Source organism: Alosa pseudoharengus, unplaced genomic scaffold (assembly GCF_046254945.1).
Source record: "Alosa pseudoharengus isolate Yale_2024_CS ecotype anadromous, Long Island Sound unplaced genomic scaffold, YU_APseudo_1.1 YU_APseudo_1.1_scf_12, whole genome shotgun sequence".
NCBI lineage: Eukaryota > Metazoa > Chordata > Actinopteri > Clupeiformes > Clupeidae > Alosa > Alosa pseudoharengus.
Window position 1 is genome coordinate 16242356 of NW_027468587.1, and position 14501 is coordinate 16256856.

The following is a 14501-nucleotide window of genomic DNA, read 5'->3' on the forward strand; positions in this document are numbered from 1 at the left end:
AACCCACACGTTCCAGAAGCTCTTGGTTCTATCCAACAGCCTTTGTTCCCTCTGATTCAAAGGCAACAGGGTGAACCCAACATATGTTTCAGTGGTTGACAGATACAACATTATACACAAGCAAACTGTCATCTGTGAAATACTTAAGTTTTAGATGTGCAGTGTAATCACTCAAAACCGTTTAGGGGGGCCCAAAGATTTATTTTATCCCTGTGGAAACCGCCATCTTACTAAATCAAATGAAACTGACAGATGGCTGTAGTGAGACCGGTGGCGGCGGCCATAGATTCTGCGTGGTGAATTACCTATGTCCAAACACTGTCCCAATCTGCATCTAATCCATCTGCGGAGCGGCCAGAGGAGGAGGGCCCGCTGCCTGGGGGACGGCAGAGCTCTGCTCTGTGTCTTGCCATATTAACGGGAAATGGCGAGTATCCTTTTCACCTGGCCCGCACCCCGCCCCGTACCCCGCAGCACAGTGACTTCATCCCTGCTGCTTGCGTGCCCGTAGGATACCTCTCTGTGGTCAACGAAGGCCAGTGAAGGTCACTCCCATCTCTCTTTAAAAGGTCATCCTACTGTAGGTGTCGTCTGCCACTGCATTTGAGGTCATGTTGATGTTTTGCAGGTCTGCGGGGCTCATGGTCTTCTGAATCCAACACGTGTTGTGTAGGCCATACTGTCGCCTGGCACTCATTCAGTTGTGATTGGCGATGAAATAGCCCTATGTGAAGTATTTATTCATGTCATCAAAGGCTATGGTTTGGCTCCATCTTGTTCTGGGGGGGTAATTTATGACACTGGGACAAATACAGAGGCTTTAAAATCTGAAGGGAGCCTTTGATATCATGTGATAAAAGTCTTTGATAAAAATGTGGACCTAATATGGAACATAAAGCACAAGGCAGGCACAATTATTATTTATAACGGCTTATTTTGAATAGAGAAAACAATCTGAACAATGCTGAATCTACATTAAATTGTTAGTCATAAATATGTTGGAAGAGAGGTAAATGGATACTTTGATTTTTACACGCACAATATCATTTGAGTCTCACATGTTGGAAGATATGGGAGCTTTATGCGAAGAAGTCTCTCGGACATTTCCCCAGTATGCTTCAGCAGGCGTTTGGGCATCTGGGAGTCAAACATGCTCTGCAGTATACTGTAGATTCCCGTTGGGGGGCTGCATAACCCATTTGGACAAGGTGATTGGTTTAGAGTGTGACCAAGCATATGTCTGCTTGAGTGCAGCTCTCCAGAGGAAATACCATCTGCTTTGCAACCCACACTCTCGGAGAGTAACTCTCGGGAGACAGATGTCAACTCCTGGGTCAAAGCCAGGGTGAAGACCTCCAGTGTCGAATGCAGACTTTAAACAGGTACTTTGTAGAGGGCGTAATGCTGCAAGTGTATATTCTCATGGGGGAATAAAAAAGGTGTTAAGAAGTTTCTTTTCTGTTGAATGTCAAGACACCTAGGCTGAAATCCCTCACACATGTGCAACAGTGGGTTCTGCGGAAGTGCTAGAATGGGGTGAAGGAGAATGAGAGTTTCTCCTGTAAGAAGGAAGATTTAAGATGGTCTTGTATCTTCTTTTGAACTTCCATAAGACACTTGACTAAAATCAGGCTAGACATTTGATACATGTAATGGCAGTTGTATTTGAATAAGAAACAGAAAAGCAATGACAGAATGCTGATTTAGCCCACCTACTCACTATTTGAATGTTTGCCACATGCCTCCAAACACATTTTCTTTTTTAAAAAATAGGCCTACTTTCATGGTATCATGAGTTATTACATACGAATTTCAAATAAATCTACGTGGTCATTCGACTCAACACACAGAGCACATGCTCTCTGATGGGCGCTGGGCTTCTCTCCCTCTGGCCCCTTACCTCAAAAGAAAACAGATAACACCCTCAAGATGGCTGGTCTTAAAGGAAGCCATAAAGCCATACCAGCACCATGGCGTTGCTCAGAATGAACTTCAGCTGTCTGTGGTGGGTTGCCGTAAATATCACCTCTGCTCGGAGAGCATCACACTATGAAGGTGACTGTTGGAGTGGACTGACTGGTGGAGAGTGACTCAGAAGATAACGCTACATCGAATTGTCTGCATCTTGTTTTGAAGTGATCTGCATTCTGCCTGTGGCATGTAGACAGAGACTAACAGAGAAAAAGAGACAGGGAGATGTATTCATGTATGTTTGGATCAGAGAGCTCCTGGAGAGAGCATTGCTCTGGGCAATGGGGACAAGTAATCTCAGAATTCTACACAATCCGTCATGGGTCCATGTAGTATTGCCATAAGCGAGACTTCAAAGGAATATGTGGTTTTTTTTTTATTTTAAATCTCCAGGTCCAATCAGGGTTCAAGGGCCACCCACTGCATTCATATATCAGCATATACACATTCACTTTTGCATATACGATGCTCTTTTAAGATGGTAAAAAAAAGACAAAAAGCCCCCAAGCAGACGTGAATCGATCAAAAGGCCACTGGACTGGTAGTATCCCACACCGGTGGACTGCTGCTGTGGCTAGGTCTACTACTACCTCCACTATACATACCTCCCCTTGGGCAGCACTTCAAACCCTGCATATATCTGGTATTCGGCTTTCGACTCAGCAGGAGGCATGTAGGGAAAGCTCTGAAGATGTGGCTTCAATTCCCCCTGCGGCTTGTCACCCAGCAGCGTCTGATACATCACAGAGGGAGAAGAGAGAGAGAGAATGAAAAAGAGAGGGAGAGAGAAAAAATGAGGGAGAGAGAGAGGTAGAGAGAGAGAGAATGAGGAAAAGAGAGAGGCAGAGAGAGAGAATGAGGGAGAGAGACAGAGACAGAGAGAGAGAGAGAGAGAGAGAGAGAGGCACTGCTGTTGTGGGCTGTGCAGGAGCCGGGAGGAGGGTTCGACTGGTACCGTGTCCTCCGCGCAAAGTTATTCCTCCTCTTGTCCGAGGCCAAGGAGGAGCTCTTATCACATCGGCCCGTTTCATCAGAGAGGCAGCAGAGAGGGAGCAAGGGGAAGAGGTTTCACAACACGCTCCGGAACATTCCTGGCCTGGGTTTGCAACATTTAAACATTAAGCAGTTACATAACAAACATACAGTTTGTATATTCAGTCCACATTTTTTTTGTCAGCAATGTTGTGCACTGGTTTGTGTACCAACGAGGAGATGCTAGGCCATGGGATATGTGTCCCGTTGTTTGTTTTACTATTAAGAGCCAGCTGTTGTCAGAAAGTGTTAAGATGTTTGCAAAGAGCAATGCACACGCTGATTGCACTGTAAGCATTTGTGAGTGGGGGAAAGCGAAGAAGAGAGAAATGCTGCTCGCTCGAGTTTGAGGAGAAGCTGCAGCTTGCCATTAACAGCTTCCATCCAACATAAGCCACTCACGTACTGTACTGTTACCATGAGGAGAACATACAACTCGAGCTCAACTCCATTTTTCAGTCGTCCATCTGGGAGCTCCATGCGGCCCATTGTTATTCACAGACCAGGGCTCCCCTTACATCCTATTGGAGTTATTACTTTATCTAATTGCAGGCTTAATCCATCACCTCTGTGATTATTTTACCAGCTCTTCAGATTGGGGGAGTTTGAAGAGAGCCCCGGCCACCGGCCTTTGATATGGAGTCGCTGCGGAAACGAACCCAAGCAACGTGGCTCGGAAGGAGAGCAGGCGGGGTAAAAGGAGAGCGGGATAGTTTATTTGCATTCCCACGCTGTGTTTATGCCTACTGATTCCCAGTGACGGAGTCCTCCCTGTGCACCGATCTGCTCTGCCCACTGAACAAGACTAACAGGTCCTATATTTTAGCACTGTAAACTTCCCCACCTTAATGACAAACCCCCCCAAGACTCAAAAAGAAAAATGAACCCAAAGGGAAATGTTCTTTGAAAAAAAGAACACCTATTAACAGCTGTCAAAACTGGACGCTGGTCTCGCTGTTAGTGAAAGGTAGCTTGCACGCCTATCTGTCCAGTATGAAGCATGTGCTGGTATTTCTATTAAAATAAGCTTTCAAAACAGAAGACAAAAAAAAAAAAGCCACACAGAAATACCCCGATCAATGTTTTTTAAAGTCTTCCAGAAGAGTCATCTGGTCTCCTGCAACCATAGAAGCTTTTGGGAAGCAAGCACATGTCTCCACCCTCGCACTGTGTGGCTCTCCACCAAGAGGCATCCCATGATGCATCATTCAGTGTGTGTGTGTGGGGAGGGGGGGGGGTCTAACCACCCCTGCCTCATCTCACACAGCCGTTTATCAGATGACATTCCGGTGTGTCAGAGACACAGTGGGTATTGCAAGAGCACACTCTCTTATCGGAACATCATGAGCTCCCACCAACACGCACAACTGTATCGTTTCTGCTGAATTTCATCACTGGACATGACACATCGAGACCTTTGTGAAAACAGAGAGTGGTGCATATAAAGTTTGTTTTGGCGCATGGCTCAGTTAGTTCTTCAGCTCTATGTATTTTGATTTCATCACAAATATAGGGTGGCTGAGAATGGCTTTTTCTGCTGGGCTACAACCTATAGTGTGGGAGACACAAGGCCGTAGCTCTGTGTGTGTGTGTGTGTGTGTGGGGGGAGCTGTCCCAGGAAGACCCTAAACAGAACAATATTTAAAAAGAGGTCAAAGGCTAAGAGAAGAGTGACCCGTGTAAACAGCAAATAAAACAGATTTACAGCACTTTTTTTTTTTTGAGTGCACTTTATAAAACTGCCACAGCCTAATTTAGCACCAAGGTAAAGCACACACAAACATACACAAGGGCGCGTGTTTGTTTTCTTCTCCAGCCCTCTTCCTGTCCTCCTTCCCCCAGGACTTTTAAGGCAAAGGACAGCGCCTCATAAAATGATAGCAATCTGGTCCTTTTCCTCCTAATAGATCAAGACTCGGCAAAGGAGGGTGCGAGTTCTTCCCGGAACTTTTATTTCTCTGCAGGTGTATGACGTGTGCCTGGTTGCATGACTGCACATGGGTGGATCAGAACACACGTTTACATGTTTACATGTTTACAGTACATGTAAACATGTTTACACATGTTCACATGCTATTTGGGGTTCTGGCCTTGGGCTCTATAAAGCTTCTTGAGACAATTATGTTTATGGTTCTATAGAAATGAATAAAAGTGAATTTAATTGATTTCCCTGAGTGTATTTGCATGTGTGCATGTGTGCACTTACACAGGTTGGGGTCTGCTGAGTCCATCGGTGTGTATGTGTGTGTGTGTGTGTGTGTGTAAGAGAGAGAGAGAGAGAGAGAGAGAGAGAGAGAGAGAGAGAGAGAGAGAGAGAGAGAGAGAGAGAGAGAACAAGAGCGTGCCTGGTGGGCTGTGCCATGCTCCAGCCAGAATCTGTTGTGTAAGAGCAGGACACTCTCCTGAGGGAAGGGGCAGCAGCCCTGGAGGAATGGAGGGGTTAGAGTTTATCAGAGTGCTCTGCCACTCAGGGCTCCCTCTGATAACAATGCAGCCACACTCTCTCCTCCCATCAACAATCCCCTGGCTGAATCCAATTAACCGCGGGGCACCAGGGTGGAGGGGGCACGAGACGGCCTGGGGGGAAGAGGGGGGGTGGGGGAGGGGGGGTGGCGGCAGTCAGACAAACAGAGGCGCATGGACAGATGAGTTCTGAGACGTGGACTGGCTTGGGTGTCAAAACAGCAGCGGCCCCGAACAGTAAGGGTCAGTAACTGGTCAGAACTGTTATGAGATTGAGAGAGACCAAGGGAGAGAGACAGACAGAGAAAAAACAACACTACTGCTGTAACTCAGAGGTCAAAAAATATTGACTTTTAGTTGAGCAACATTTTTCTTACATAAATGCCAAAGTGAAGCTGCTCTTGTGACCGTTTTGGTCTACATTGTCATGTCATCCTCTCCTTTAATGAATTTCTCTGTGCGTTCAGTCAGAACCATCCTCCCTGAAGCCTGCAGCCCCTCCTGAAAAGAATGCAGTGCTGGCGGTGGTGGTGCTGATGCATGGAGGCCTCTGCAAGCCCAATGGCTGGTTTGATGTTTTCAGGTTCAGTGAACCTCGTCTGTGAAAGTATGAGGCTACAGGGTTAAACCACACTGAAAAAAAAAACATGGCTATTTGAATAACACATACCTCCTTCACATCAATCCCTTGCCTTTCTGGCATTCTTATCATTATCCATCTTGTAGTCATTGCATTCTTTCCCTGACATTAGGCTTCTATTCTTCACCAGTCAGCAGGTTATGGAGACCCTCTCAACACCAAGGCCTGGGACAAGTGTTCCCATTTTTTTCGGAGGAGAAAAGGCAGAGCCATCACTTATTGGCTTAAATCAACATGGCTACTAAATACTCCCCATCCGTAAGTCATCCTCTGACTTAGGGCAGGGGTGCTGAAACTGTGCAGATGTGTGTGTTTTATCATTGTCAGGCGGCTACTGAGGGCTCAATGCTGGCTGTTGACTTGGTGGAGGGCGCTCCTCCATTGTGGCTCCCGTCTCCTTTCACAGTTGCCTGATTAACGGCACCTGTTAGTGCGGGCTGGTGAAGCTGATTACCGAGCCCCCCTCGCTGTAATTGATCCTTTTAGTGCGCCTTTGACAGCAAGGGGTTCAGCATTGGTCAAGGCAACCTGGACTGACCAAACATTTTAAGTGTATTTCATTAGATGAAAGGCCACGGATGACAGAGGAGAGGAGCACTTATGGGCAAAAATGAAATGCAAGATGTCTAATCGTAAAAATATACAGGGCTATAAAGAATAAAATGCAGGGAAAGGGCATTTGAGGACTTTGAAATTCTTTGTGGCTGTGTGTGTGTGTGTGTGTGTGTGTGTGTGTGTGTCTGTGAAGGAGAGAGAGAGGATGGCAGAAAGTGGAAGAAAGAAAGAAAAAAGAAAGAGGAAGAGAGAGAGAGAGAGAGAGAGAGAGGGGATGAATCTCTCTTTGTATCCACTTCCAGGGATTAGTATCCGGTGTGGGTTTTTGGGACGTGCGTCTATCCGGCATGGCACTGGACAGTCTTGATCAATCGTGGACGAGGATCAAGAGTGTTTCAGTCGCGAGAGAATATTCTGGAATGCCCCCTCAGTGCTGAGTGGAGCAAAGGCCAAAGACACCCTTGTTCGAGTCGGCACGGGATGTGGGAAGGGGGCAAGGGGGCACTGATAATCTCTCCCCTCAGACCGTTTGTGTATGTGAGAGAGAAGGGGGTGTAGCGGTGCAGAACTGTCCTATGGAGGACCGTGAAACATCACACATGGGGGCAGAGGGAGCACCCAGGAGAGAGGTCACAAGTAGAATGTCAACTATTTTGGAAATGTTCCCATGAGCCATTCTCTGTCTCTCTCTCTCTGTCTTTCTCTCTCTCTCTCTCTCTCTCTATGTCTTTCTCACTTCAAAGTTGCCCCCCCCACACACACACACTCACACACACACACACACACACACACACACACACACACACACACACACACACACACACACACACACTCACACACACACACACATACACAGACGTGCATGAGAACACAACCTGTGTCAGTTCAGTATTTTAACCATCTAGCTCCAAGCACAAACAAAGATAAAACTAAAAGACCACACACACACACACACACACACACATACTGATACTCCCAACTCTGGTAGACACTCTTGTCCCTTACACATGCTCAGTGGATGGTCCAAAAAAAGCAGCCGGAATGATTACGTGTGCTCCGCACTGTTGCTGCTGCCGAGGTGGCGGCGGTGGTGGTGGCGGCCGCCGCTCGGCTACTCAGAGGGCCCCCGAGATTAAACGGGAGGATTCCTGGAGCTCTGTCAGCACTGATCCACGTCTGCATCCCGGGCAGGGGAAGGTGATCCCAGGGATTAGGGCCGTGTTGGTTCAGGCTAGCTGGCCAGAGACAGGCTGGAGCTGGAGCTGAAGCTTGGGGGATAGAGCAATGGAGCTGGGGGATAGAGCAATGGAGCAGGGGCTGGGGCTGGAACTATGGAGCAGGGACTAGGGCTGGGGCTGGAGCTATGGAGCAGGGGCTGGGGCTATGGAGCAGGGGCTGGGGCTATGGAGCAGGGGCTGGGGCTGGAGCTATGGAGCAGGGGCTGGGGCTGGGGCTGGGGCTGGGGCTGGAGCTATGGAGCAGGGGCTGGAGCTATGGAGCAGGGGCTGGGGCTGGGGCATGGAGCTATGGAGCTGGAGGATTGAGCAGGGACTGGGGCTGGGGCTATGGAGCAGGGACTGGGGCTGGGGCTATGGAGCTGGAGCTATGGAGCAGGGACTGGGGCTGGGGCTGGGGCTGGGGCTATGGAGCAGGGACTGGGGCTGGGGCTATGGAGCTGGAGCTATGGAGCAGGGACTGGGGCTGGGGCTGGGGCTATGGAGCAGGGGCTGGGGCTGGGGCTATGGAGCTCTAGAGCTAGAGCTGCAGCAGGCCGGGGCTCTGTGGCTCCACTACGCTCTGCTCCAGGCCTGTCATCCTGCCAGGGCTCAGAGTCACCCAGAGGTGAGGCCCCCGTGGTGGAGCCGCCGACAGAGCAACGAGAGAGGGAGAGAAAGAGAGAGAGGGAGGAAGAGAGAGAGAGAGGGGAAGAGAGAGAGATGGGAGCGGCCCGTGGGGAACGACTATCATCCCCCTGGAGGGCATGGAGGTCAATGCCGGGAGTCATGGGAGATAAATAGCGAGCTGTGCTGATTAATGTGGTTATTATTAACCCCAGACGGGAGACGTGACAGAGAAGCGCTGTATGCCTGTATCTGTCAGCGGGGTTGACGGATAGGTGCAGAAATACACCTCTGTTAGGACAGCGCGAGGGGAAATGTTTGATTTCCAGTGCCTAAAAAAGACATTTGATTATCTTTTTTTCCGGGAGGCCCATAACTGGACTCACAAACTGCATGTAAAGATGTCACACACAGCGAAACTGAGAGCAGAAATAGAGTGTGTTGTGGCATCTTCGTCTGACCTCTGAGTTTGTGTGGGCACAGATGAATATTTGATGCGTTGGCATCTCCAGCAGGTGTAAGGCCTATTGTGTTTCAGACAAGGCCCTCTGTGACCCTCCAACAGAGGGATGGGAACCATCAGCACCTCCTAGCACTGACAATGAGCTGCTTCTGCTGACTGATGTGTGTGTGTGTGTGTGTGTGTGTGTGTGTGAGGGTGAGTCATCCCACTAGTGCAGGTGTGACTGTACGGGTGTGTGTGTGTGTGTGTGTGAGAGAGAGAGAGAGAGAGAGAGAGAGCTTGTCTATGTAGTTAGCTGTTTGTTTGTAAAGCTCTTTATTTGTGTGTGTGTGTGTGTGTGTGTGTGTATGAGTAAACACATTTAACTGTATCTGTATGGGGATATTAGCTCACACCCAACCACTCATCTTCCCCTTCCATGATGACCTTCCCCTGACCTCATCAGGTCTCTTGTTCAGCTGTCTGCTCCAGAGACCGGCTTATAAGACTCTGTACTAATCTCCGCCAGTGTTCTCCTTGCTGCCGTTACTGGAACAGCCATAGACGCGAAACCTTCAAGAATGTCAAACATCTGATTAGATTAAATCACACTCATTCCACAGTTGCCTGTACGAGGATGACGGATGTCTCTCTCTCTCTCTCTCTCTCTCTCTCTCTCGGGGCCGTGGCGTGGATGAGTTATTATTCCGGCAGAAGAGGGGTGACAGGGAGATGCTGACCCACTGTCTCCCTCCTGTGGCCGACTTTAGAGGAGGTGTTCCACAGAGGAGCCCCCTCTCCTCTACCATCTCCCACTAAGCGCTGGACTGTCATCACTTGTGCTTTCTGTCTCAGCGTTATAATGTGTCTCTGATTAAACCGCACAATTTAGGCATCAGGAAACTTTCTTCTTTGCAGAAATCATCAAACAGCAGCAGCAGACTGTGTGTGTGACCCATTAGTCGGTTAAACGAATAAAGCAGCCTTTTTTCTCCGGCGGATTACTGCGTGAACTGAGCCGCCTTGTCTGTCGGGGAGCCTGCTCCCGGTATAGAAAACCGATCAAGTAGGGAAGCTGTGTTCCTCTGAGCCGGACTAATTCCCTCACAGAGGGTGCTGACAGACCGGTGGGGATACTGAGCCGGGTAGGGTTGAGTGGCCTGAACCTTTGGGGGGTTTAGAGAGGCAGCACACTGCAGCTGAATGACTGAGCCCTGACCTGGCCATAGAGAGCTGGATGACATCCATTCCATGCTGAACAAGAGGCGCTGAAACCAGAGCAGCGCTGTGTGCACTTACACACAAAGCCTCGCCGGAGTAGTTTGACGAGTGTTCTCAAAACAACCAAAAAAAAAAAGAATGAGAGAGAGAAGCTTCATGTGAGTGTTTGTGTGTGCATGTTTCTTTCTTTTTTTTGTCCTCTCTCTTTCTCTTTTTGGGGTCCATGGTTCTAATGATGGAGATGTCCTGGGACTACTTGGCCCTCTTCGATCTTCAAAGGGCGCAGGTGAGAGCGGCATTGTGTTCCCTTTGGTTCTCACGTTACCCTTTCAACTCCCCAGAGAAGGCGAGGGGGACATCAAAGAAGGGGCTGGAAGCTTAAAAAGCCCTGTCACTTCTAACCTCCGCATACCTGCAGACCTCAGACTCAATAGCCAGCGCAGGGAGGCCCAGGCTCCTCTCAAAAGGGCTCAAACTCCAAACTGTATCATGTCAGACAACACAATAGGCTTCTTAGTGAGAGATCGATATGAATGGCAGGAGGCCTAGAGGGCCGAGGCTGTGACAGAAGACAAATGCTGATGGGCATGGGTTTGGGAACGGGCTGGTAAGCGATGTGACTGGATGGCTATCAGCAGAGGTCCTTATATAGGATCGTGATCAATCAATTGCACGGATTCCTCAGAAGTGGTGTGCCTGTGCGTGTCTGAGAGTGAGTTCATTTACAAGGAGCTGTATACTGACCATGAATCACCTAAAAGGGAAATTACTTCATCTACCGCTGGACACAAGCTCGAGAAAGCCAGCATGGAGGAGTCATTCCATTCCTTCATGTGCAAACGAGACCCAAAAAAGCACAAAAAAGGCGAGACAGAAATCGTACCCAGTTATCATAATTTCAGAGAATTTCAAGCTTTGGATGCACTTGAAGGAAGTCTGTCAAGGCTTGTTAGAGCAGAGGTGAACCGTCCAAGACTATAAAGAACAGACAGAGCCTCTTTAGCACACATCCTGCCTGCTCCACGGACCTTGTCCTGGGTGCGAAACCCTACCGAGAGGCTAGAGCCCACAAAGAGAAATTTATTGGTTGTAGAAATGATAATGGCAGTGATAACAACCCGATTTGTCACGGCTATAAACTAAATTCATCCCTGCTCACGTCTGCTCCCTGTTTTTGACCATATCGCCTCCTAAAATACCATGTGCTGAGGTGCCATCATGAAGTATTTTACGTATTTATGTTCTTGTGTGGAGAGGAATCCTGGCATTACTCCACTGGGCAAGTGCTATTGTGATAATGCACCTGGAGCCATTGTGTCAAACAGTGTAACACAACACAAATACTGTTAATATTGACTAGTGAGTTATCACTCTATTGTACTAAAATACAGTTCTCACCATGTTGAAGATGAGAAAAGATGGCTTAAGCCAGAAGAGACTAGTGAAGAGGGACTTTGGAATATGTTATATGCTATTACAGGAGAAAAAATGCTGGTTAGGTGAAACGGAGCACGGCAAAGTTAAACTAAGTTAGACTTTTAAGGCGACGAGTGAATCACTAGCAATGTGAATGTAGCTTTATTATACTGTAGATGATATAGAAGACTGCATTGGAAAATTATATGCACGTTTATAGGAGCCTTTATCTCGGTGCGATAAAACATTGTAGATAGTGCTGATATGGCACACAGATGGATGTGGGGAGACTCGATCTAAGGTGGGCATATAGGAGTGAGAGGGCTTTTAATGGGGAGGATGATCGTACGATAGTACATCATGAGGGCTTCATGAAAGACCCCCACCCCCACCCACCATACCCCCACATACAAGTCAGTGTCCTCATAAATCACCAAAACAAACTCTCTCTTTCACACACACACACACACACACACACCACTCTCCCCTGTGTAATCAAATAAAATGACGATTTAAATCTTTGTCTCATTAGTGTTATGTTACACTTTCCATTGGCACGCACCAGTTATCTCTGGCGGGTGGTCCCGCCCAGTAACACCTGCTTGAGCAAGGCCATATCTACTCCCCATGAAACCTTAGCAAAAAGCATAAGGGAGGCAAAGACCTCTGTGACCCTTAATCTGTTTCTACATTTCTAAACATATAACAGTATATGTCCCAAAACAGTTCTATAGGTGTGTTACATTGACCTAAGACAGAAAATAGAATTCTTATTTCAGCATAAATAATTGTAATATTGTAAAATATTAAAACAGCACTAGTTTTTTTTTTTTTTTTTACACTGAACAATTTGTTGTAACATGACACACTCCGGGCAATGTTTTGTTTTCTTTTCTCCTTGCCATCTAAATCCTAGTGCACTGTTATGATGCCAAGTGCGAGGGCCACAGGGAAATTACAAATAGTCCGTTTAGTATTTATCAACCGTACAAAATCAAAATGTTGCTCAACAGTAACAGCAATAACAATCTAAATCAAAGTCTAAAGTTTACTTTGTGCTTTTAAGTTCTCTTAGTATTGTGTCCAAGTTCCAAAACCTTAGTTTGTCCTTGTTTTTGTGTATCATTAAGATCATTTTAGAGGAAAAATGCCAAAAGCAAAATAGAAATCCCTTAATAGTTTGCATATACACATCTTAGTTGTTAAACTTTAGTTTGATTCCTTTGACATTTAAAAATCAAAATCGGCAAAGTCCAGAATTGTAATTTATGCGTTTCTTTTCAACACTGGCCAATAACAGTGAGCTCGGCCAAGACTCTGACTCTGAAGTCCGGGCAGTAGAGAACCCTAACAAGCGTAACATCTGCCCATGCACATTTTGACGGTTAAAAGAGAGGAAAAATGAGGTGAGGGTGAGTGTGCAACTCATGAGATTCAACATGCAATAAATAACCTGAGAACTCAATTATGATCCATTTGTGTCAGTCAAGACAACAACAATTCAAAAGCCTATGACAGCATACTTGGACGCTGCTGGTGCTTTCAGTTTAAAAAGGTGCTGGTTAACCTGGGCAACTTTAATGTTTATCATGTCAGTAAAACCCATAAACACCCTCTTTCCCATTTCCCTCAAAACCCTGTGATCAGACAGATATGAGGTAGCAAAATGCATTTTATTATTTGTCAAATTGAATCCAATTAATGGTAAAAAGGTGAAATGTTTATAAGTTTTGTAGAACTACACAAATGGCTTTTCTTTGTCAGGGTGAAAATGTTTGTTGGGCAAAATTAACCTAATACCTTTATCATTTGGCCAACTTTTATTTTCTTCCATGGTTTTATTTTTTCTTCTTCTGGCAATCAGTGTCTTTCGGCCATTATCCAGCATCATTTTTTTCCAAGACAAATTTCAACGTAGATCTTTCCAGCTCATCTCCATCAAAGACATGTTCCAAACAGAATACAGTGTGTTCAATGACGTAACAGTAGAGAGCATTGTGTACATTCTCGTAATGCAATGCAATAAATAATATGTTTATATAAGACCAGGTTTACATAAAGGAAGGCTCCTGAAGTGTTCTCCGCTACCCCAATGCACCCAATGTCCAAGCTTTAATTCATTCCTTATAATGCAACATTCCGAGGCCCCACCTCAGGGGAAACACTGGCAAGGTATGAAACAGTATCTTTGCCTGCTTATGGTACGCGGGTGCCTGCTTTTTATTACAGCCATTTTTGTAGTGCTTTCATTACCCTTATGGTTCCTTTTTTGGAGGGTGGGGTGGGCCGGTGGTGGTGGTGGTGGTGGTGTGTGCGTGTGTGTGTGTGTGTGTGTGTGTGGGGTGAAATACAGTTGTGACTTTTGAGAGCACACAGTCCAGAGAGCTGCTGAAGATTGGCCATGCTCTGGTGTGGAGCCTCCAGACCTGGTTGTGTTGATGAGCAATGTGGGATTTCTGTCTATTTGCTAATACAATAAACTCCAGAACTCCTCAGTTCACAGTATGCTTTTCCATTAACAAAAAAACGATTTGGATTCAGAACAGAACCACACACTACTTCACTTACTACTTTCCGTGTACACCATAAAGAGTTCAAAAATCGTGCCAAATGAACCCTGAATCTCAACCTCCACCTCCTCCTAATGGTTTTGGAAAACATAACACACTGATTCTAAAACAAAACAGGGATGTATGCTTTCTCTCAAGGAAGCCTTTGAGGAACCGTTTCAGCTCTGAGAACACCTTGATTGTGATCGAGGCAGGCCAGGCTGTGGTCTAACACGCCACCAAGGCTTGGTGGAGCTCCAGACTCCATCTTAACAGCTCCATGTGGGAGATGGTGATGAGGTGCTAAGAGTCTCATAAAGGCAGATCAACACTCAGTAAATCAGGAGAAGGCCCTTTCAAAGCCCACCAAA